Source organism: Hyla sarda, unplaced genomic scaffold, assembly GCF_029499605.1.
Source record: "Hyla sarda isolate aHylSar1 unplaced genomic scaffold, aHylSar1.hap1 scaffold_238, whole genome shotgun sequence".
Taxonomy (NCBI): Eukaryota; Metazoa; Chordata; class Amphibia; order Anura; family Hylidae; genus Hyla; species Hyla sarda.
Genome location: NW_026609065.1, coordinates 243742 through 268294, shown reverse-complemented (window position 1 = coordinate 268294; position 24553 = coordinate 243742). Strand labels below are relative to the sequence as shown.

The 24553-nt window shown below is 46.3% G+C and overlaps 11 non-coding genes and 1 pseudogene across 11 annotated transcripts; all 12 read right to left on the bottom strand.

Moving 5' to 3' along the window:
* Positions 1 to 607: 607 nt before the first annotated feature.
* LOC130322762 (U2 spliceosomal RNA) lies at positions 608 to 798 on the bottom strand. The gene has a single exon (XR_008868208.1). It is a non-coding gene; the product is annotated as a U2 spliceosomal RNA (small nuclear RNA).
* Positions 799 to 2864: 2066 nt separating this feature from the next.
* Positions 2865 to 3055, bottom strand: LOC130322760 (U2 spliceosomal RNA). The gene has a single exon (XR_008868206.1). It is a non-coding gene; the product is annotated as a U2 spliceosomal RNA (small nuclear RNA).
* Positions 3056 to 5121: 2066 nt separating this feature from the next.
* Positions 5122 to 5312, bottom strand: LOC130322759 (U2 spliceosomal RNA). Its single transcript, XR_008868205.1, has one exon. It is a non-coding gene; the product is annotated as a U2 spliceosomal RNA (small nuclear RNA).
* A 2078-nt stretch (positions 5313 to 7390) lies between these two features.
* Positions 7391 to 7581, bottom strand: LOC130322758 (U2 spliceosomal RNA). The gene has a single exon (XR_008868204.1). It is a non-coding gene; the product is annotated as a U2 spliceosomal RNA (small nuclear RNA).
* Positions 7582 to 9655: 2074 nt separating this feature from the next.
* Positions 9656 to 9846, bottom strand: LOC130322757 (U2 spliceosomal RNA). The gene has a single exon (XR_008868203.1). It is a non-coding gene; the product is annotated as a U2 spliceosomal RNA (small nuclear RNA).
* A 2066-nt stretch (positions 9847 to 11912) lies between these two features.
* On the bottom strand, positions 11913 to 12103 carry LOC130322756 (U2 spliceosomal RNA). Its single transcript, XR_008868202.1, has one exon. It is a non-coding gene; the product is annotated as a U2 spliceosomal RNA (small nuclear RNA).
* A 2070-nt stretch (positions 12104 to 14173) lies between these two features.
* Positions 14174 to 14364, bottom strand: LOC130322755 (U2 spliceosomal RNA). The gene has a single exon (XR_008868201.1). It is a non-coding gene; the product is annotated as a U2 spliceosomal RNA (small nuclear RNA).
* A 2055-nt stretch (positions 14365 to 16419) lies between these two features.
* Positions 16420 to 16604, bottom strand: LOC130322837 (U2 spliceosomal RNA). Its single transcript, XR_008868273.1, has one exon. It is a non-coding gene; the product is annotated as a U2 spliceosomal RNA (small nuclear RNA).
* A 693-nt stretch (positions 16605 to 17297) lies between these two features.
* LOC130322843 (U2 spliceosomal RNA) lies at positions 17298 to 17457 on the bottom strand (annotated as a pseudogene).
* Positions 17458 to 19527: 2070 nt separating this feature from the next.
* LOC130322754 (U2 spliceosomal RNA) lies at positions 19528 to 19718 on the bottom strand. Its single transcript, XR_008868200.1, has one exon. It is a non-coding gene; the product is annotated as a U2 spliceosomal RNA (small nuclear RNA).
* A 2068-nt stretch (positions 19719 to 21786) lies between these two features.
* LOC130322753 (U2 spliceosomal RNA) lies at positions 21787 to 21977 on the bottom strand. The gene has a single exon (XR_008868199.1). It is a non-coding gene; the product is annotated as a U2 spliceosomal RNA (small nuclear RNA).
* Positions 21978 to 24061: 2084 nt separating this feature from the next.
* Positions 24062 to 24252, bottom strand: LOC130322751 (U2 spliceosomal RNA). Its single transcript, XR_008868198.1, has one exon. It is a non-coding gene; the product is annotated as a U2 spliceosomal RNA (small nuclear RNA).
* Between the last annotated feature and the right edge of the window lie 301 nt (positions 24253 to 24553).

Below are 24553 nucleotides of genomic sequence, written 5' to 3'. Positions count from 1 at the left end.
CTATATTGATGCGGGACATAGACAGCCAGCTGATGACCAATCCATTAGTGCAATGGATGGCTGGAAGCATTTGTCTTTGCCTTTGCAATACCACAGAAGCAATGCATGGTCAATGTACAGCAATGACACACCTGTGTGAACAGCCAGGAGACCCCCCCCATGTTATGTTACATAGTTACATAGTTAGTACGGTCGAAAAAAGACATATGTCCATCAAGTTCAACCAGGGAATTAAGGGGTAGGGGTGTGGCGCGATATTGGGGAAGGGATGAGATTTTATATTTCTTCATAAGCATTAATCTTATTTTGTCAATTAGGAACATTCAGCACCCACCCGCTATCAAGGCAGCTGCCTATCATGTCATGCCCTACCTGCACAGGTGTGCTGGCTACTCAAATGATCCAATTAAGGAGGCCATTTAGTCAGCAGCAGCAGAAGTCCTGTGCCTGGACGCTCCAACAGCGGCCAGACACAAGCAGAAGCAGCAGCAGCAGCACCACCTTTTGTTTTTTGGCTGCAGCAGCAAGGCCCACAGGGCTGGCTAGCTGGCTAGCCAGCAAGCAGGTAGCAATGAAAGTAGGAATCTTTCTTTTTAACCCTGTAAGGGGGTGGTGCACTGTACCCGAAGATACTGCCATATCGGGTCAATGCATAGGGCGACGGAAGCAAGCTTCGAAATCGGCCCCCGTTCTCAAAAATCCATTTAATATATGGTCCCCAGATAGGGGACGTATCAGATATTAAACTGATAAGAACAGATACTACACTTGATCTTAGCCAAAAGGCCGAGAAGCGATAACCGTGAAAGGGGCGGGCCCAACAAGGTCCCCTTCATGGGCACTATCACTGCTTGCTGTCAGGGAGGCTGCCAGACAATTTTCCATGCACACTCTGGGCTGGGGGGCAGTCAACCACCAGTACACACAGCAGAACCTAAACCCATACCATTATTGCTAAGCAGCAAGACAGGGGCCCATTGCACTCCCACGGGGCCTTTTTAAATGCAATCCATAACCCGGATTTGCCAGGAACCCTTCTTACTCCTCCTACTTGCATGTGACACTGGGCTTAGGATCTGCATAGGAAACACACACACAAGCACACACCTACCTTTGTTGCCTGCAGATGCCTCCTTGGCTGTCCCCAAACGGTATCAAACCAACACCCACGGGAAGCTGTAAGCATAGAGGACATGCCTGCACCCCATTGGACTTACCTGTGTGGGTTAAATCCGGGTTATTTGACAACCTATGGCGGTGATGGTTCTGCTCAGGCAGAGCAGTGCTGATGCTCCTCATAAAGCTGTCGCTGCTGTGAAGGTTCTAGGTGACATCACAAATCCCTATGGTTACATACACAACAAAGCTGGGTTGTTGTTGTTTACACTCTGCAAGGCCTGTGGAAGTGAGTGACATCATAGCACTGTAGTTCTGAGGGTTCTAGATGGATGCAACAATCTCCTGTTGCTTCTATGAAGGCCATAATAGACGACATCACCAAACAGCTCCATAGTCACATACACAGCAAAGGAGAGATGTTGTTTACACCTAGTGATGTCAGTGGTATTGAGTGACATCACAGCACAGTGCTAAGGCTCCTGGGCCTGGACACAGCAGCGGCTGCAATATCTCAACGGAGAATACGTTTATATATATGTGTGTGTGTGCGCGTATATATATATATATATATATATATATATATATATATATATTTCTCCGCCGAAATCACTTTTAAACCCATTTCCACCTTTTTTTCCCTTCTCTTCCTCTTACTTTTTTTTCACGTTTTTTTACGTTTTTCTCCTTTTCGCCTCTTTTCTGGGCGTATTATTCTTCTTTTTCTTCTTTTTTTTCGTCTAATGCATACCCCATCAGTGCAGCAATGCTTATTCAATACCGCCAGCAGATGGAGACACTGGGGGATAATTTTCTAAGGATTTATACTGATTTTTCCTGTCTGAATTTGTCGCACAGAAAGTTGCAGGCCAAATATGTGTGACATTTCTGCGACTTTAGCTTCTAGAGCATTTTTACAACATTATACATAGGTGCTGAATACATAAAAAGCGACTGTTCAGCGACAGACAAGTCGCATCGGCTGAAAGTAGGCCAGAATGTCAGTCCATGTTGGAGCAGGTTTAGATACAGTCTAAAGTATAGATCTCAAAGTCTGTGCACAGAATTTAGCAAGGGCCTCGCACCTTCTGATGCATCAGGTAGGTGCACAATAGCATAGCCTAACCCTCTGTACTTTGGTCTATATTGATGCGGGACATAGACAGCCAGCTGATGACCAATCCATTAGTGCAATGGATGGCTGGAAGCATTTGTCTTTGCCTTTGCAATACCACAGAAGCAATGCATGGTCAATGTACAGCAATGACACACCTGTGTGAACAGCCAGGAGACCCCCCCCATGTTATGTTACATAGTTACATAGTTAGTACGGTCGAAAAAAGACATATGTCCATCAAGTTCAACCAGGGAATTAAGGGGTAGGGGTGTGGCGCGATATTGGGGAAGGGATGAGATTTTATATTTCTTCATAAGCATTAATCTTATTTTGTCAATTAGGAACATTCAGCACCCACCCGCTATCAAGGCAGCTGCCTATCATGTCATGCCCTACCTGCACAGGTGTGCTGGCTACTCAAATGATCCAATTAAGGAGGCCATTTAGTCAGCAGCAGCAGAAGTCCTGTGCCTGGACGCTCCAACAGCGGCCAGACACAAGCAGAAGCAGCAGCAGCAGCACCACCTTTTGTTTTTTGGCTGCAGCAGCAAGGCCCACAGGGCTGGCTAGCTGGCTAGCCAGCAAGCAGGTAGCAATGAAAGTAGGAATCTTTCTTTTTAACCCTGTAAGGGGGTGGTGCACTGTACCCGAAGATACTGCCATATCGGGTCAATGCATAGGGCGACGGAAGCAAGCTTCGAAATCGGCCCCCGTTCTCAAAAATCCATTTAATATATGGTCCCCAGATAGGGGACGTATCAGATATTAAACTGATAAGAACAGATACTACACTTGATCTTAGCCAAAAGGCCGAGAAGCGATAACCGTGAAAGGGGCGGGCCCAACAAGGTCCCCTTCATGGGCACTATCACTGCTTGCTGTCAGGGAGGCTGCCAGACAATTTTCCATGCACACTCTGGGCTGGGGGGCAGTCAACCACCAGTACACACAGCAGAACCTAAACCCATACCATTATTGCTAAGCAGCAAGACAGGGGCCCATTGCACTCCCACGGGGCCTTTTTAAATGCAATCCATAACCCGGATTTGCCAGGAACCCTTCTTACTCCTCCTACTTGCATGTGACACTGGGCTTAGGATCTGCATAGGAAACACACACACAAGCACACACCTACCTTTGTTGCCTGCAGATGCCTCCTTGGCTGTCCCCAAACGGTATCAAACCAACACCCACGGGAAGCTGTAAGCATAGAGGACATGCCTGCACCCCATTGGACTTACCTGTGTGGGTTAAATCCGGGTTATTTGACAACCTATGGCGGTGATGGTTCTGCTCAGGCAGAGCAGTGCTGATGCTCCTCATAAAGCTGTCGCTGCTGTGAAGGTTCTAGGTGACATCACAAATCCCTATGGTTACATACACAACAAAGCTGGGTTGTTGTTGTTTACACTCTGCAAGGCCTGTGGAAGTGAGTGACATCATAGCACTGTAGTTCTGAGGGTTCTAGATGGATGCAACAATCTCCTGTTGCTTCTATGAAGGCCATAATAGACGACATCACCAAACAGCTCCATAGTCACATACACAGCAAAGGAGAGATGTTGTTTACACCTAGTGATGTCAGTGGTATTGAGTGACATCACAGCACAGTGCTAAGGCTCCTGGGCCTGGACACAGCAGCGGCTGCAATATCTCAACGGAGAATACGTTTATATATATGTGTGTGTGTGCGCGTATATATATATATATATATATATATATATATATATATATATTTCTCCGCCGAAATCACTTTTAAACCCATTTCCACCTTTTTTTCCCTTCTCTTCCTCTTACTTTTTTTTCACGTTTTTTTACGTTTTTCTCCTTTTCGCCTCTTTTCTGGGCGTATTATTCTTCTTTTTCTTCTTTTTTTTCGTCTAATGCATACCCCATCAGTGCAGCAATGCTTATTCAATACCGCCAGCAGATGGAGACACTGGGGGATAATTTTCTAAGGATTTATACTGATTTTTCCTGTCTGAATTTGTCGCACAGAAAGTTGCAGGCCAAATATGTGTGACATTTCTGCGACTTTAGCTTCTAGAGCATTTTTACAACATTATACATAGGTGCTGAATACATAAAAAGCGACTGTTCAGCGACAGACAAGTCGCATCGGCTGAAAGTAGGCCAGAATGTCAGTCCATGTTGGAGCAGGTTTAGATACAGTCTAAAGTATAGATCTCAAAGTCTGTGCACAGAATTTAGCAAGGGCCTCGCACCTTCTGATGCATCAGGTAGGTGCACAATAGCATAGCCTAACCCTCTGTACTTTGGTCTATATTGATGCGGGACATAGACAGCCAGCTGATGACCAATCCATTAGTGCAATGGATGGCTGGAAGCATTTGTCTTTGCCTTTGCAATACCACAGAAGCAATGCATGGTCAATGTACAGCAATGACACACCTGTGTGAACAGCCAGGAGACCCCCCCCATGTTATGTTACATAGTTACATAGTTAGTACGGTCGAAAAAAGACATATGTCCATCAAGTTCAACCAGGGAATTAAGGGGTAGGGGTGTGGCGCGATATTGGGGAAGGGATGAGATTTTATATTTCTTCATAAGCATTAATCTTATTTTGTCAATTAGGAACATTCAGCACCCACCCGCTATCAAGGCAGCTGCCTATCATGTCATGCCCTACCTGCACAGGTGTGCTGGCTACTCAAATGATCCAATTAAGGAGGCCATTTAGTCAGCAGCAGCAGAAGTCCTGTGCCTGGACGCTCCAACAGCGGCCAGACACAAGCAGAAGCAGCAGCAGCAGCACCACCTTTTGTTTTTTGGCTGCAGCAGCAAGGCCCACAGGGCTGGCTAGCTGGCTAGCCAGCAAGCAGGTAGCAATGAAAGTAGGAATCTTTCTTTTTAACCCTGTAAGGGGGTGGTGCACTGTACCCGAAGATACTGCCATATCGGGTCAATGCATAGGGCGACGGAAGCAAGCTTCGAAATCGGCCCCCGTTCTCAAAAATCCATTTAATATATGGTCCCCAGATAGGGGACGTATCAGATATTAAACTGATAAGAACAGATACTACACTTGATCTTAGCCAAAAGGCCGAGAAGCGATAACCGTGAAAGGGGCGGGCCCAACAAGGTCCCCTTCATGGGCACTATCACTGCTTGCTGTCAGGGAGGCTGCCAGACAATTTTCCATGCACACTCTGGGCTGGGGGGCAGTCAACCACCAGTACACACAGCAGAACCTAAACCCATACCATTATTGCTAAGCAGCAAGACAGGGGCCCATTGCACTCCCACGGGGCCTTTTTAAATGCAATCCATAACCCGGATTTGCCAGGAACCCTTCTTACTCCTCCTACTTGCATGTGACACTGGGCTTAGGATCTGCATAGGAAACACACACACAAGCACACACCTACCTTTGTTGCCTGCAGATGCCTCCTTGGCTGTCCCCAAACGGTCAAACCAACACCCACGGGAAGCTGTAAGCATAGAGGACATGCCTGCACCCCATTGGACTTACCTGTGTGGGTTAAATCCGGGTTATTTGACAACCTATGGCGGTGATGGTTCTGCTCAGGCAGAGCAGTGCTGATGCTCCTCATAAAGCTGTCGCTGCTGTGAAGGTTCTAGGTGACATCACAAATCCCTATGGTTACATACACAACAAAGCTGGGTTGTTGTTGTTTACACTCTGCAAGGCCTGTGGAAGTGAGTGACATCATAGCACTGTAGTTCTGAGGGTTCTAGATGGATGCAACAATCTCCTGTTGCTTCTATGAAGGCCATAATAGACGACATCACCAAACAGCTCCATAGTCACATACACAGCAAAGGAGAGATGTTGTTTACACCTAGTGATGTCAGTGGTATTGAGTGACATCACAGCACAGTGCTAAGGCTCCTGGGCCTGGACACAGCAGCGGCTGCAATATCTCAACGGAGAATACGTTTATATATATGTGTGTGTGTGCGCGTATATATATATATATATATATATATATATATATATATATATATATATATATATATTTCTCCGCCGAAATCACTTTTAAACCAATTTCCACCTTTTTTTCCCTTCTTTTCCTCTTACTTTTTTTTCACGTTTTTTTACGTTTTTCTCCTTTTCGCCTCTTTTCTGGGCGTATTATTCTTCTTTTTCTTCTTTTTTTTCGTCTAATGCATACCCCATCAGTGCAGCAATGCTTATTCAATACCGCCAGCAGATGGAGACACTGGGGGATAATTTTCTAAGGATTTATACTGATTTTTCCTGTCTGAATTTGTCGCACAGAAAGTTGCAGGCCAAATATGTGTGACATTTCTGCGACTTTAGCTTCTAGAGCATTTTTACAACATTATACATAGGTGCTGAATACATAAAAAGCGACTGTTCAGCGACAGACAAGTCGCATCGGCTGAAAGTAGGCCAGAATGTCAGTCCATGTTGGAGCAGGTTTAGATACAGTCTAAAGTATAGATCTCAAAGTCTGTGCACAGAATTTAGCAAGGGCCTCGCACCTTCTGATGCATCAGGTAGGTGCACAATAGCATAGCCTAACCCTCTGTACTTTGGTCTATATTGATGCGGGACATAGACAGCCAGCTGATGACCAATCCATTAGTGCAATGGATGGCTGGAAGCATTTGTCTTTGCCTTTGCAATACCACAGAAGCAATGCATGGTCAATGTACAGCAATGACACACCTGTGTGAACAGCCAGGAGACCCCCCCCATGTTATGTTACATAGTTACATAGTTAGTACGGTCGAAAAAAGACATATGTCCATCAAGTTCAACCAGGGAATTAAGGGGTAGGGGTGTGGCGCGATATTGGGGAAGGGATGAGATTTTATATTTCTTCATAAGCATTAATCTTATTTTGTCAATTAGGAACATTCAGCACCCACCCGCTATCAAGGCAGCTGCCTATCATGTCATGCCCTACCTGCACAGGTGTGCTGGCTACTCAAATGATCCAATTAAGGAGGCCATTTAGTCAGCAGCAGCAGAAGTCCTGTGCCTGGACGCTCCAACAGCGGCCAGACACAAGCAGAAGCAGCAGCAGCAGCACCACCTTTTGTTTTTTGGCTGCAGCAGCAAGGCCCACAGGGCTGGCTAGCTGGCTAGCCAGCAAGCAGGTAGCAATGAAAGTAGGAATCTTTCTTTTTAACCCTGTAAGGGGGTGGTGCACTGTACCCGAAGATACTGCCATATCGGGTCAATGCATAGGGCGACGGAAGCAAGCTTCGAAATCGGCCCCCGTTCTCAAAAATCCATTTAATATATGGTCCCCAGATAGGGGACGTATCAGATATTAAACTGATAAGAACAGATACTACACTTGATCTTAGCCAAAAGGCCGAGAAGCGATAACCGTGAAAGGGGCGGGCCCAACAAGGTCCCCTTCATGGGCACTATCACTGCTTGCTGTCAGGGAGGCTGCCAGACAATTTTCCATGCACACTCTGGGCTGGGGGGCAGTCAACCACCAGTACACACAGCAGAACCTAAACCCATACCATTATTGCTAAGCAGCAAGACAGGGGCCCATTGCACTCCCACGGGGCCTTTTTAAATGCAATCCATAACCCGGATTTGCCAGGAACCCTTCTTACTCCTCCTACTTGCATGTGACACTGGGCTTAGGATCTGCATAGGAAACACACACACAAGCACACACCTACCTTTGTTGCCTGCAGATGCCTCCTTGGCTGTCCCCAAACGGTATCAAACCAACACCCACGGGAAGCTGTAAGCATAGAGGACATGCCTGCACCCCATTGGACTTACCTGTGTGGGTTAAATCCGGGTTATTTGACAACCTATGGCGGTGATGGTTCTGCTCAGGCAGAGCAGTGCTGATGCTCCTCATAAAGCTGTCGCTGCTGTGAAGGTTCTAGGTGACATCACAAATCCCTATGGTTACATACACAACAAAGCTGGGTTGTTGTTGTTTACACTCTGCAAGGCCTGTGGAAGTGAGTGACATCATAGCACTGTAGTTCTGAGGGTTCTAGATGGATGCAACAATCTCCTGTTGCTTCTATGAAGGCCATAATAGACGACATCACCAAACAGCTCCATAGTCACATACACAGCAAAGGAGAGATGTTGTTTACACCTAGTGATGTCAGTGGTATTGAGTGACATCACAGCACAGTGCTAAGGCTCCTGGGCCTGGACACAGCAGCGGCTGCAATATCTCAACGGAGAATACGTTTATATTTATGTGTGTGTGTGCGCGTATATATATATATATATATATATATATATATATATATATATATATATATTTCTCCGCCGAAATCACTTTTAAACCCATTTCCACCTTTTTTTCCCTTCTCTTCCTCTTACTTTTTTTTCACGTTTTTTTACGTTTTTCTCCTTTTCGCCTCTTTTCTGGGCGTATTATTCTTCTTTTTCTTCTTTTTTTTCGTCTAATGCATACCCCATCAGTGCAGCAATGCTTATTCAATACCGCCAGCAGATGGAGACACTGGGGGATAATTTTCTAAGGATTTATACTGATTTTTCCTGTCTGAATTTGTCGCACAGAAAGTTGCAGGCCAAATATGTGTGACATTTCTGCGACTTTAGCTTCTAGAGCATTTTTACAACATTATACATAGGTGCTGAATACATAAAAAGCGACTGTTCAGCGACAGACAAGTCGCATCGGCTGAAAGTAGGCCAGAATGTCAGTCCATGTTGGAGCAGGTTTAGATACAGTCTAAAGTATAGATCTCAAAGTCTGTGCACAGAATTTAGCAAGGGCCTCGCACCTTCTGATGCATCAGGTAGGTGCACAATAGCATAGCCTAACCCTCTGTACTTTGGTCTATATTGATGCGGGACATAGACAGCCAGCTGATGACCAATCCATTAGTGCAATGGATGGCTGGAAGCATTTGTCTTTGCCTTTGCAATACCACAGAAGCAATGCATGGTCAATGTACAGCAATGACACACCTGTGTGAACAGCCAGGAGACCCCCCCCATGTTATGTTACATAGTTACATAGTTAGTACGGTCGAAAAAAGACATATGTCCATCAAGTTCAACCAGGGAATTAAGGGGTAGGGGTGTGGCGCGATATTGGGGAAGGGATGAGATTTTATATTTCTTCATAAGCATTAATCTTATTTTGTCAATTAGGAACATTCAGCACCCACCCGCTATCAAGGCAGCTGCCTATCATGTCATGCCCTACCTGCACAGGTGTGCTGGCTACTCAAATGATCCAATTAAGGAGGCCATTTAGTCAGCAGCAGCAGAAGTCCTGTGCCTGGACGCTCCAACAGCGGCCAGACACAAGCAGAAGCAGCAGCAGCAGCACCACCTTTTGTTTTTTGGCTGCAGCAGCAAGGCCCACAGGGCTGGCTAGCTGGCTAGCCAGCAAGCAGGTAGCAATGAAAGTAGGAATCTTTCTTTTTAACCCTGTAAGGGGGTGGTGCACTGTACCCGAAGATACTGCCATATCGGGTCAATGCATAGGGCGACGGAAGCAAGCTTCGAAATCGGCCCCCGTTCTCAAAAATCCATTTAATATATGGTCCCCAGATAGGGGACGTATCAGATATTAAACTGATAAGAACAGATACTACACTTGATCTTAGCCAAAAGGCCGAGAAGCGATAACCGTGAAAGGGGCGGGCCCAACAAGGTCCCCTTCATGGGCACTATCACTGCTTGCTGTCAGGGAGGCTGCCAGACAATTTTCCATGCACACTCTGGGCTGGGGGGCAGTCAACCACCAGTACACACAGCAGAACCTAAACCCATACCATTATTGCTAAGCAGCAAGACAGGGGCCCATTGCACTCCCACGGGGCCTTTTTAAATGCAATCCATAACCCGGATTTGCCAGGAACCCTTCTTACTCCTCCTACTTGCATGTGACACTGGGCTTAGGATCTGCATAGGAAACACACACACAAGCACACACCTACCTTTGTTGCCTGCAGATGCCTCCTTGGCTGTCCCCAAACGGTATCAAACCAACACCCACGGGAAGCTGTAAGCATAGAGGACATGCCTGCACCCCATTGGACTTACCTGTGTGGGTTAAATCCGGGTTATTTGACAACCTATGGCGGTGATGGTTCTGCTCAGGCAGAGCAGTGCTGATGCTCCTCATAAAGCTGTCGCTGCTGTGAAGGTTCTAGGTGACATCACAAATCCCTATGGTTACATACACAACAAAGCTGGGTTGTTGTTGTTTACACTCTGCAAGGCCTGTGGAAGTGAGTGACATCATAGCACTGTAGTTCTGAGGGTTCTAGATGGATGCAACAATCTCCTGTTGCTTCTATGAAGGCCATAATAGACGACATCACCAAACAGCTCCATAGTCACATACACAGCAAAGGAGAGATGTTGTTTACACCTAGTGATGTCAGTGGTATTGAGTGACATCACAGCACAGTGCTAAGGCTCCTGGGCCTGGACACAGCAGCGGCTGCAATATCTCAACGGAGAATACGTTTATATATATGTGTGTGTGTGCGCGTATATATATATATATATATATATATATATATATATATATATTTCTCCGCCGAAATCACTTTTAAACCCATTTCCACCTTTTTTTCCCTTCTCTTCCTCTTACTTTTTTTTCACGTTTTTTTACGTTTTTCTCCTTTTCGCCTCTTTTCTGGGCGTATTATTCTTCTTTTTCTTCTTTTTTTTCGTCTAATGCATACCCCATCAGTGCAGCAATGCTTATTCAATACCGCCAGCAGATGGAGACACTGGGGGATAATTTTCTAAGGATTTATACTGATTTTTCCTGTCTGAATTTGTCGCACAGAAAGTTGCAGGCCAAATATGTGTGACATTTCTGCGACTTTAGCTTCTAGAGCATTTTTACAACATTATACATAGGTGCTGAATACATAAAAAGCGACTGTTCAGCGACAGACAAGTCGCATCGGCTGAAAGTAGGCCAGAATGTCAGTCCATGTTGGAGCAGGTTTAGATACAGTCTAAAGTATAGATCTCAAAGTCTGTGCACAGAATTTAGCAAGGGCCTCGCACCTTCTGATGCATCAGGTAGGTGCACAATAGCATAGCCTAACCCTCTGTACTTTGGTCTATATTGATGCGGGACATAGACAGCCAGCTGATGACCAATCCATTAGTGCAATGGATGGCTGGAAGCATTTGTCTTTGCCTTTGCAATACCACAGAAGCAATGCATGGTCAATGTACAGCAATGACACACCTGTGTGAACAGCCAGGAGACCCCCCCCATGTTATGTTACATAGTTACATAGTTAGTACGGTCGAAAAAAGACATATGTCCATCAAGTTCAACCAGGGAATTAAGGGGTAGGGGTGTGGCGCGATATTGGGGAAGGGATGAGATTTTATATTTCTTCATAAGCATTAATCTTATTTTGTCAATTAGGAACATTCAGCACCCACCCGCTATCAAGGCAGCTGCCTATCATGTCATGCCCTACCTGCACAGGTGTGCTGGCTACTCAAATGATCCAATTAAGGAGGCCATTTAGTCAGCAGCAGCAGAAGTCCTGTGCCTGGACGCTCCAACAGCGGCCAGACACAAGCAGAAGCAGCAGCAGCAGCACCACCTTTTGTTTTTTGGCTGCAGCAGCAAGGCCCACAGGGCTGGCTAGCTGGCTAGCCAGCAAGCAGGTAGCAATGAAAGTAGGAATCTTTCTTTTTAACCCTGTAAGGGGGTGGTGCACTGTACCCGAAGATACTGCCATATCGGGTCAATGCATAGGGCGACGGAAGCAAGCTTCGAAATCGGCCCCCGTTCTCAAAAATCCATTTAATATATGGTCCCCAGATAGGGGACGTATCAGATATTAAACTGATAAGAACAGATACTACACTTGATCTTAGCCAAAAGGCCGAGAAGCGATAACCGTGAAAGGGGCGGGCCCAACAAGGTCCCCTTCATGGGCACTATCACTGCTTGCTGTCAGGGAGGCTGCCAGACAATTTTCCATGCACACTCTGGGCTGGGGGGCAGTCAACCACCAGTACACACAGCAGAACCTAAACCCATACCATTATTGCTAAGCAGCAAGACAGGGGCCCATTGCACTCCCACGGGGCCTTTTTAAATGCAATCCATAACCCGGATTTGCCAGGAACCCTTCTTACTCCTCCTACTTGCATGTGACACTGGGCTTAGGATCTGCATAGGAAACACACACACAAGCACACACCTACCTTTGTTGCCTGCAGATGCCTCCTTGGCTGTCCCCAAACGGTATCAAACCAACACCCACGGGAAGCTGTAAGCATAGAGGACATGCCTGCACCCCATTGGACTTACCTGTGTGGGTTAAATCCGGGTTATTTGACAACCTATGGCGGTGATGGTTCTGCTCAGGCAGAGCAGTGCTGATGCTCCTCATAAAGCTGTCGCTGCTGTGAAGGTTCTAGGTGACATCACAAATCCCTATGGTTACATACACAACAAAGCTGGGTTGTTGTTGTTTACACTCTGCAAGGCCTGTGGAAGTGAGTGACATCATAGCACTGTAGTTCTGAGGGTTCTAGATGGATGCAACAATCTCCTGTTGCTTCTATGAAGGCCATAATAGACGACATCACCAAACAGCTCCATAGTCACATACACAGCAAAGGAGAGATGTTGTTTACACCTAGTGATGTCAGTGGTATTGAGTGACATCACAGCACAGTGCTAAGGCTCCTGGGCCTGGACACAGCAGCGGCTGCAATATCTCAACGGAGAATACGTTTATATATATGTGTGTGTGTGCGCGTATATATATATATATATATATATATATATATATATATATATATATTTCTCCGCCGAAATCACTTTTAAACCCATTTCCACCTTTTTTTCCCTTCTCTTCCTCTTACTTTTTTTTCACGTTTTTTTACGTTTTTCTCCTTTTCGCCTCTTTTCTGGGCGTATTATTCTTCTTTTTCTTCTTTTTTTTCGTCTAATGCATACCCCATCAGTGCAGCAATGCTTATTCAATACCGCCAGCAGATGGAGACACTGGGGGATAATTTTCTAAGGATTTATACTGATTTTTCCTGTCTGAATTTGTCGCACAGAAAGTTGCAGGCCAAATATGTGTGACATTTCTGCGACTTTAGCTTCTAGAGCATTTTTACAACATTATACATAGGTGCTGAATACATAAAAAGCGACTGTTCAGCGACAGACAAGTCGCATCGGCTGAAAGTAGGCCAGAATGTCAGTCCATGTTGGAGCAGGTTTAGATACAGTCTAAAGTATAGATCTCAAAGTCTGTGCACAGAATTTAGCAAGGGCCTCGCACCTTCTGATGCATCAGGTAGGTGCACAATAGCATAGCCTAACCCTCTGTACTTTGGTCTATATTGATGCGGGACATAGACAGCCAGCTGATGACCAATCCATTAGTGCAATGGATGGCTGGAAGCATTTGTCTTTGCCTTTGCAATACCACAGAAGCAATGCATGGTCAATGTACAGCAATGACACACCTGTGTGAACAGCCAGGAGACCCCCCCCATGTTATGTTACATAGTTACATAGTTAGTACGGTCGAAAAAAGACATATGTCCATCAAGTTCAACCAGGGAATTAAGGGGTAGGGGTGTGGCGCGATATTGGGGAAGGGATGAGATTTTATATTTCTTCATAAGCATTAATCTTATTTTGTCAATTAGGAACATTCAGCACCCACCCGCTATCAAGGCAGCTGCCTATCATGTCATGCCCTACCTGCACAGGTGTGCTGGCTACTCAAATGATCCAATTAAGGAGGCCATTTAGTCAGCAGCAGCAGAAGTCCTGTGCCTGGACGCTCCAACAGCGGCCAGACACAAGCAGAAGCAGCAGCAGCAGCACCACCTTTTGTTTTTTGGCTGCAGCAGCAAGGCCCACAGGGCTGGCTAGCTGGCTAGCCAGCAAGCAGGTAGCAATGAAAGTAGGAATCTTTCTTTTTAACCCTGTAAGGGGGTGGTGCACTGTACCCGAAGATACTGCCATATCGGGTCAATGCATAGGGCGACGGAAGCAAGCTTCGAAATCGGCCCCCGTTCTCAAAAATCCATTTAATATATGGTCCCCAGATAGGGGACGTATCAGATATTAAACTGATAAGAACAGATACTACACTTGATCTTAGCCAAAAGGCCGAGAAGCGATAACCGTGAAAGGGGCGGGCCCAACAAGGTCCCCTTCATGGGCACTATCACTGCTTGCTGTCAGGGAGGCTGCCAGACAATTTTCCATGCACACTCTGGGCTGGGGGGCAGTCAACCACCAGTACACACAGCAGAACCTAAACCCATACCATTATTGCTAAGCAGCAAGACAGGGGCCCATTGCACTCCCACGGGGCCTTTTTAAATGCAATCCATAACCCGGATTTGCCAGGAACCCTTCTTACTCCTCCTACTTGCATGTGACACTGGGCTTAGGATCTGCATAGGAAACACACACACAAGCACACACCTACCTTTGTTGCCTGCAGATGCCTCCTTGGCTGTCCCCAAACGGTATCAAACCAACACCCACGGGAAGCTGTAAGCATAGAGGACATGCCTGCACCCCATTGGACTTACCTGTGTGGGTTAAATCCGGGTTATTTGACAACCTATGGCGGTGATGGTTCTGCTCAGGCAGAGCAGTGCTGATGCTCCTCATAAAGCTGTCGCTGCTGTGAAGGTTCTAGGTGACATCACAAATCCCTATGGTTACATACACAACAAAGCTGGGTTGTTGTTGTTTACACTCTGCAAGGCCTGTGGAAGTGAGTGACATCATAGCACTGTAGTTCTGAGGGTTCTAGATGGATGCAACAATCTCCTGTTGCTTCTATGAAGGCCATAATAGACGACATCACCAAACAGCTCCATAGTCACATACACAGCAAAGGAGAGATGTTGTTTACACCTAGTGATGTCAGTGGTATTGAGTGACATCACAGCACAGTGCTAAGGCTCCTGGGCCTGGACACAGCAGCGGCTGCAATATCTCAACGGAGAATACGTTTATATATATGTGTGTGTGTGCGCGTATATATATATATATATATATATATATATATATATATATTTCTCCGCCGAAATCACTTTTAAACCCATTTCCACCTTTTTTTCCCTTCTCTTCCTCTTACTTTTTTTTCACGTTTTTTTACGTTTTTCTCCTTTTCGCCTCTTTTCTGGGCGTATTATTCTTCTTTTTTTTCGTCTAATGCATACCCCATCAGTGCAGCAATGCTTATTCAATACCGCCAGCAGATGGAGACACTGGGGGATAATTTTCTAAGGATTTATACTGATTTTTCCTGTCTGAATTTGTCGCACAGAAAGTTGCAGGCCAAATATGTGTGACATTTCTGCGACTTTAGCTTCTAGAGCATTTTTACAACATTATACATAGGTGCTGAATACATAAAAAGCGACTGTTCAGCGACAGACAAGTCGCATCGGCTGAAAGTAGGCCAGAATGTCAGTCCATGTTGGAGCAGGTTTAGATACAGTCTAAAGTATAGATCTCAAAGTCTGTGCACAGAATTTAGCAAGGGCCTCGCACCTTCTGATGCATCAGGTAGGTGCACAATAGCATAGCCTAACCCTCTGTACTTTGGTCTATATTGATGCGGGACATAGACAGCCAGCTGATGACCAATCCATTAGTGCAATGGATGGCTGGAAGCATTTGTCTTTGCCTTTGCAATACCACAGAAGCAATGCATGGTCAATGTACAGCAATGACACACCTGTGTGAACAGCCAGGAGACCCCCCCCATGTTATGTTACATAGTTACATAGTTAGTACGGTCGAAAAAAGACATATGTCCATCAAGTTCAACCAGGGAATTAAGGGGTAGGGGTGTGGCGCGATATTGGGGAAGGGATGAGATTTTATATTTCTTCATAAGCATTAATCTTATTTTGTCAATTAGGAACATTCAGCACCCACCCGCTATCAAGGCAGCTGCCTATCATGTCATGCCCTACCTGCACAGGTGTGCTGGCTACTCAAATGATCCAATTAAGGAGGCCATTTAGTCAGCAGCAGCAGAAGTCCTGTGCCTGGACGCTCCAACAGCGGCCAGACACAAGCAGAAGCAGCAGCAGCAGCACCACCTTTTGTTTTTTGGCTGCAGCAGCAAGGCCCACAGGGCTGGCTAGCTGGCTAGCCAGCAAGCAGGTAGCAATGAAAGTAGGAATCTTTCTTTTTAACCCTGTAAGGGGGTGGTGCACTGTACCCGAAGATACTGCCATATCGGGTCAATGCATAGGGCGACGGAAGCAAGCTTCGAAATCGGCCCCCGTTCTCAAAAATCCATTTAATATATGGTCCCCAGATAGGGGACGTATCAGATATTAAACTGATAAGAACAGATTTTTTTTTTTTTTTTTTTATCTAAAGCCGAGGAACGTGCTTTCGATTCACCCAAAGTGCAAGAAAAAGTGCAAACGTGTTACACTAAAAAAACGTGCACAAAGGATGCGGTCTATCGCAAGCCCTTCTCCGATAGGAGAGAGGCCCCCCAACAAACCTTACCCTTCGCCTCCGGACCAAAAGGTACCTGCGAGGTTCCAGGTTCGATGTCCCTTTTCGCCGAAGCTACTAGGGGACCACAAATGCTCCCGGCATCCCCCTTGGCGTTGGCCAAGGTATCTGCCCGCAGAGCCGATTACGGTAGGTACCCTGCCAAAGCAGGAGTACCCGGGGTGTTTGCAGGGAGGTGCGGAACCTAATGGCCACACACACCTCCCCTAGACCGCCAGGAGGGACACCCAGAAGGGCTACCGCATCCTGACAAATCCTGTGAACACACAACACGCAAAAGGTGACACAGTGAGACAAAAAGGAAATAAATAAGTGAATGTGTGCAGATATACTGCCCGGACATCCGGCCGGATCTATAAAAATTTCTCTGATCCTAGCCAGAAGGCCGGGAATCAAGAGGTGAGTGCCACAAGGTGAAGAGATTATGGTGCCCGTGCTTCAACTCAGTGAGCCTATTCTCCCAGTGAGTTTCGGCACCTCGGGGTCACCACTCCCCGAGGCACAAAAGTACCTCGGCTCTAGACCCTCTCAGCCTCATGGCGAGACCCGGAGGGAACAGGTCACATCGGGGCAGCCGTCGAGCTGATTCCTCAGAACCAGCCCCGGAAAGCCCTGGTACACCTGCATCCTCCATGCAGCACCCATCCCCACCAGCATGAAAACTGATAAGAACAGATACTACACTTGATCTTAGCCAAAAGGCCGAGAAGCGATAACCGTGAAAGGGGCGGGCCCAACAAGGTCCCCTTCATGGGCACTATCACTGCTTGCTGTCAGGGAGGCTGCCAGACAATTTTCCATGCACACTCTGGGCTGGGGGGCAGTCAACCACCAGTACACACAGCAGAACCTAAACCCATACCATTATTGCTAAGCAGCAAGACAGGGGCCCATTGCACTCCCACGGGGCCTTTTTAAATGCAATCCATAACCCGGATTTGCCAGGAACCCTTCTTACTCCTCCTACTTGCATGTGACACTGGGCTTAGGATCTGCATAGGAAACACACACACAAGCACACACCTACCTTTGTTGCCTGCAGATGCCTCCTTGGCTGTCCCCAAACGGTATCAAACCAACACCCACGGGAAGCTGTAAGCATAGAGGACATGCCTGCACCCCATTGGACTTACCTGTGTGGGTTAAATCCGGGTTATTTGACAACCTATGGCGGTGATGGTTCTGCTCAGGCAGAGCAGTGCTGATGCTCCTCATAAAGCTGTCGCTGCTGTGAAGGTTCTAGGTGACATCACAAATCCCTATGGTTACATACACAACAAAGCTGGGTTGTTGTTGTTTACACTCTGCAAGGCCTGTGGAAGTGAGTGACATCATAGCACTGTAGTTCTGAGGGTTCTAGATGGATGCAACAATCTCCTGTTGCTTCTATGAAGGCCATAATAGACGACATCACCAAACAGCTCCATAGTCACATACACAGCAAAGGAGAGATGTTGTTTACACCTAGTGATGTCAGTGGTATTGAGTGACATCACAGCACAGTGCTAAGGCTCCTGGGCCTGGACACAGCAGCGGCTGCAATATCTCAACGGAGAATACGTTTATATATATGTGTGTGTGTGCGCGTATATATATATATATATATATATATATATATATATATATATATATTTCTCCGCCGAAATCACTTTTAAACCCATTTCCACCTTTTTTTCCCTTCTCTTCCTCTTACTTTTTTTTCACGTTTTTTTACGTTTTTCTCCTTTTCGCCTCTTTTCTGGGCGTAGTATTCTTCTTTTTCTTCTTTTTTTTCGTCTAATGCATACCCCATCAGTGCAGCAATGCTTATTCAATACCGCCAGCAGATGGAGACACTGGGGGATAATTTTCTAAGGATTTATACTGATTTTTCCTGTCTGAATTTGTCGCACAGAAAGTTGCAGGCCAAATATGTGTGACATTTCTGCGACTTTAGCTTCTAGAGCATTTTTACAACATTATACATAGGTGCTGAATACATAAAAAGCGACTGTTCAGCGACAGACAAGTCGCATCGGCTGAAAGTAGGCCAGAATGTCAGTCCATGTTGGAGCAGGTTTAGATACAGTCTAAAGTATAGATCTCAAAGTCTGTGCACAGAATTTAGCAAGGGCCTCGCACCTTCTGATGCATCAGGTAGGTGCACAATAGCATAGCCTAACCCTCTGTACTTTGGTCTATATTGATGCGGGACATAGACAGCCAGCTGATGACCAATCCATTAGTGCAATGGATGGCTGGAAGCATTTGTCTTTGCCTTTGCAATACCACAGAAGCAATGCATGGTCAATGTACAGCAATGACACACCTGTGTGAACAGCCAGGAGACCCCCCCCATGTTATGTTACATAGTTACATAGTTAGTACGGTCGAAAAAAGACATATGTCCATCAAGTTCAACCAGGGAATTAAGGGGTAGGGGTGTGGCGCGATATTGGGGAAGGGATGAGATTTTATATTTCTTCATAAGCATTAATCTTATTTTGTCAATTAGGAACATTCAGCACCCACCCGCTATCAAGGCAGCTGCCTATCATGTCATGCCCTACCTGCACAGGTGTGCTGGCTACTCAAATGATCCAATTAAGGAGGCCATTTAGTCAGCAGCAGCAGAAGTCCTGTGCCTGGACGCTCCAACAGCGGCCAGACACAAGCAGAAGCAGCAGCAGCAGCACCACCTTTTGTTTTTTGGCTGCAGCAGCAAGGCCCACAGGGCTGGCTAGCTGGCTAGCCAGCAAGCAGGTAGCAATGAAAGTAGGAATCTTTCTTTTTAACCCTGTAAGGGGGTGGTGCACTGTACCCGAAGATACTGCCATATCGGGTCAATGCATAGGGCGACGGAAGCAAGCTTCGAAATCGGCCCCCGTTCTCAAAAATCCATTTAATATATGGTCCCCAGATAGGGGACGTATCAGATATTAAACTGATAAGAACAGATACTACACTTGATCTTAGCCAAAAGGCCGAGAAGCGATAACCGTGAAAGGGGCGGGCCCAACAAGGTCCCCTTCATGGGCACTATCACTGCTTGCTGTCAGGGAGGCTGCCAGACAATTTTCCATGCACACTCTGGGCTGGGGGGCAGTCAACCACCAGTACACACAGCAGAACCTAAACCCATACCATTATTGCTAAGCAGCAAGACAGGGGCCCATTGCACTCCCACGGGGCCTTTTTAAATGCAATCCATAACCCGGATTTGCCAGGAACCCTTCTTACTCCTCCTACTTGCATGTGACACTGGGCTTAGGATCTGCATAGGAAACACACACACAAGCACACACCTACCTTTGTTGCCTGCAGATGCCTCCTTGGCTGTCCCCAAACGGTATCAAACCAACACCCACGGGAAGCTGTAAGCATAGAGGACATGCCTGCACCCCATTGGACTTACCTGTGTGGGTTAAATCCGGGTTATTTGACAACCTATGGCGGTGATGGTTCTGCTCAGGCAGAGCAGTGCTGATGCTCCTCATAAAGCTGTCGCTGCTGTGAAGGTTCTAGGTGACATCACAAATCCCTATGGTTACATACACAACAAAGCTGGGTTGTTGTTGTTTACACTCTGCAAGGCCTGTGGAAGTGAGTGACATCATAGCACTGTAGTTCTGAGGGTTCTAGATGGATGCAACAATCTCCTGTTGCTTCTATGAAGGCCATAATAGACGACATCACCAAACAGCTCCATAGTCACATACACAGCAAAGGAGAGATGTTGTTTACACCTAGTGATGTCAGTGGTATTGAGTGACATCACAGCACAGTGCTAAGGCTCCTGGGCCTGGACACAGCAGCGGCTGCAATATCTCAACGGAGAATACGTTTATATATATGTGTGTGTGTGCGCGTATATATATATATATATATATATATATATATATATATATATATTTCTCCGCCGAAATCACTTTTAAACCCATTTCCACCTTTTTTTCCCTTCTCTTCCTCTTACTTTTTTTTCACGTTTTTTTACGTTTTTCTCCTTTTCGCCTCTTTTCTGGGCGTATTATTCTTCTTTTTCTTCTTTTTTTTCGTCTAATGCATACCCCATCAGTGCAGCAATGCTTATTCAATACCGCCAGCAGATGGAGACACTGGGGGATAATTTTCTAAGGATTTATACTGATTTTTCCTGTCTGAATTTGTCGCACAGAAAGTTGCAGGCCAAATATGTGTGACATTTCTGCGACTTTAGCTTCTAGAGCATTTTTACAACATTATACATAGGTGCTGAATACATAAAAAGCGACTGTTCAGCGACAGACAAGTCGCATCGGCTGAAAGTAGGCCAGAATGTCAGTCCATGTTGGAGCAGGTTTAGATACAGTCTAAAGTATAGATCTCAAAGTCTGTGCACAGAATTTAGCAAGGGCCTCGCACCTTCTGATGCATCAGGTAGGTGCACAATAGCATAGCCTAACCCTCTGTACTTTGGTCTATATTGATGCGGGACATAGACAGCCAGCTGATGACCAATCCATTAGTGCAATGGATGGCTGGAAGCATTTGTCTTTGCCTTTGCAATACCACAGAAGCAATGCATGGTCAATGTACAGCAATGACACACCTGTGTGAACAGCCAGGAGACCCCCCCCATGTTATGTTACATAGTTACATAGTTAGTACGGTCGAAAAAAGACATATGTCCATCAAGTTCAACCAGGGAATTAAGGGGTAGGGGTGTGGCGCGATATTGGGGAAGGGATGAGATTTTATATTTCTTCATAAGCATTAATCTTATTTTGTCAATTAGGAACATTCAGCACCCACCCGCTATCAAGGCAGCTGCCTATCATGTCATGCCCTACCTGCACAGGTGTGCTGGCTACTCAAATGATCCAATTAAGGAGGCCATTTAGTCAGCAGCAGCAGAAGTCCTGTGCCTGGACGCTCCAACAGCGGCCAGACACAAGCAGAAGCAGCAGCAGCAGCACCACCTTTTGTTTTTTGGCTGCAGCAGCAAGGCCCACAGGGCTGGCTAGCTGGCTAGCCAGCAAGCAGGTAGCAATGAAAGTAGGAATCTTTCTTTTTAACCCTGTAAGGGGGTGGTGCACTGTACCCGAAGATACTGCCATATCGGGTCAATGCATAGGGCGACGGAAGCAAGCTTCGAAATCGGCCCCCGTTCTCAAAAATCCATTTAATATATGGTCCCCAGATAGGGGACGTATCAGATATTAAACTGATAAGAACAGATACTACACTTGATCTTAGCCAAAAGGCCGAGAAGCGATAACCGTGAAAGGGGCGGGCCCAACAAGGTCCCCTTCATGGGCACTATCACTGCTTGCTGTCAGGGAGGCTGCCAGACAATTTTCCATGCACACTCTGGGCTGGGGGGCAGTCAACCACCAGTACACACAGCAGAACCTAAACCCATACCATTATTGCTAAGCAGCAAGACAGGGGCCCATTGCACTCCCACGGGGCCTTTTTAAATGCAATCCATAACCCGGATTTGCCAGGAACCCTTCTTACTCCTCCTACTTGCATGTGACACTGGGCTTAGGATCTGCATAGGAAACACACACACAAGCACACACCTACCTTTGTTGCCTGCAGATGCCTCCTTGGCTGTCCCCAAACGGTATCAAACCAACACCCACGGGAAGCTGTAAGCATAGAGGACATGCCTGCACCCCATTGGACTTACCTGTGTGGGTTAAATCCGGGTTATTTGACAACCTATGGCGGTGATGGTTCTGCTCAGGCAGAGCAGTGCTGATGCTCCTCATAAAGCTGTCGCTGCTGTGAAGGTTCTAGGTGACATCACAAATCCCTATGGTTACATACACAACAAAGCTGGGTTGTTGTTGTTTACACTCTGCAAGGCCTGTGGAAGTGAGTGACATCATAGCACTGTAGTTCTGAGGGTTCTAGATGGATGCAACAATCTCCTGTTGCTTCTATGAAGGCCATAATAGACGACATCACCAAACAGCTCCATAGTCACATACACAGCAAAGGAGAGATGTTGTTTACACCTAGTGATGTCAGTGGTATTGAGTGACATCACAGCACAGTGCTAAGGCTCCTGGGCCTGGACACAGCAGCGGCTGCAATATCTCAACGGAGAATACGTTTATATATATGTGTGTGTGTGCGCGTATATATATATATATATATATATATATATATATATATATATATATTTCTCCGCCGAAATCACTTTTAAACCCATTTCCACCTTTTTTTCCCTTCTCTTCCTCTTACTTTTTTTTCACGTTTTTTTACGTTTTTCTCCTTTTCGCCTCTTTTCTGGGCGTATTATTCTTCTTTTTCTTCTTTTTTTTCGTCTAATGCATACCCCATCAGTGCAGCAATGCTTATTCAATACCGCCAGCAGATGGAGACACTGGGGGATAATTTTCTAAGGATTTATACTGATTTTTCCTGTCTGAATTTGTCGCACAGAAAGTTGCAGGCCAAATATGTGTGACATTTCTGCGACTTTAGCTTCTAGAGCATTTTTACAACATTATACATAGGTGCTGAATACATAAAAAGCGACTGTTCAGCGACAGACAAGTCGCATCGGCTGAAAGTAGGCCAGAATGTCAGTCCATGTTGGAGCAGGTTTAGATACAGTCTAAAGTATAGATCTCAAAGTCTGTGCACAGAATTTAGCAAGGGCCTCGCACCTTCTGATGCATCAGGTAGGTGCACAATAGCATAGCCTAACCCTCTGTACTTTGGTCTATATTGATGCGGGACATAGACAGCCAGCTGATGACCAATCCATTAGTGCAATGGATGGCTGGAAGCATTTGTCTTTGCCTTTGCAATACCACAGAAGCAATGCATGGTCAATGTACAGCAATGACACACCTGTGTGAACAGCCAGGAGACCCCCCCCCCCCCATGTTATGTTACATAGTTACATAGTTAGTACGGTCGAAAAAAGACATATGTCCATCAAGTTCAACCAGGGAATTAAGGGGTAGGGGTGTGGCGCGATATTGGGGAAGGGATGAGATTTTATATTTCTTCATAAGCATTAATCTTATTTTGTCAATTAGGAACATTCAGCACCCACCCGCTATCAAGGCAGCTGCCTATCATGTCATGCCCTACCTGCACAGGTGTGCTGGCTACTCAAATGATCCAATTAAGGAGGCCATTTAGTCAGCAGCAGCAGAAGTCCTGTGCCTGGACGCTCCAACAGCGGCCAGACACAAGCAGAAGCAGCAGAAGCAGCAGCAGCAGCACCACCTTTTGTTTTTTGGCTGCAGCAGCAAGGCCCACAGGGCTGGCTAGCTGGCTAGCCAGCAAGCAGGTAGCAATGAAAGTAGGAATCTTTCTTTTTAACCCTGTAAGGGGGTGGTGCACTGTACCCGAAGATACTGCCATATCGGGTCAATGCATAGGGCGACGGAAGCAAGCTTCGAAATCGGCCCCCGTTCTCAAAAATCCATTTAATATATGGTCCCCAGATAGGGGACGTATCAGATATTAAACTGATAAGAACAGATACTACACTTGATCTTAGCCAAAAGGCCGAGAAGCGATAACCGTGAAAGGGGCGGGCCCAACAAGGTCCCCTTCATGGGCACTATCACTGCTTGCTGTCAGGGAGGCTGCCAGACAATTTTCCATGCACACTCTGGGCTGGGGGGCAGTCAACCACCAGTACACACAGCAGAACCTAAACCCATACCATTATTGCTAAGCAGCAAGACAGGGGCCCATTGCACTCCCACGGGGCCTTTTTAAATGCAATCCATAACCCGGATTTGCCAGGAACCCTTCTTACTCCTCCTACTTGCATGTGACACTGGGCTTAGGATCTGCATAGGAAACACACACACAA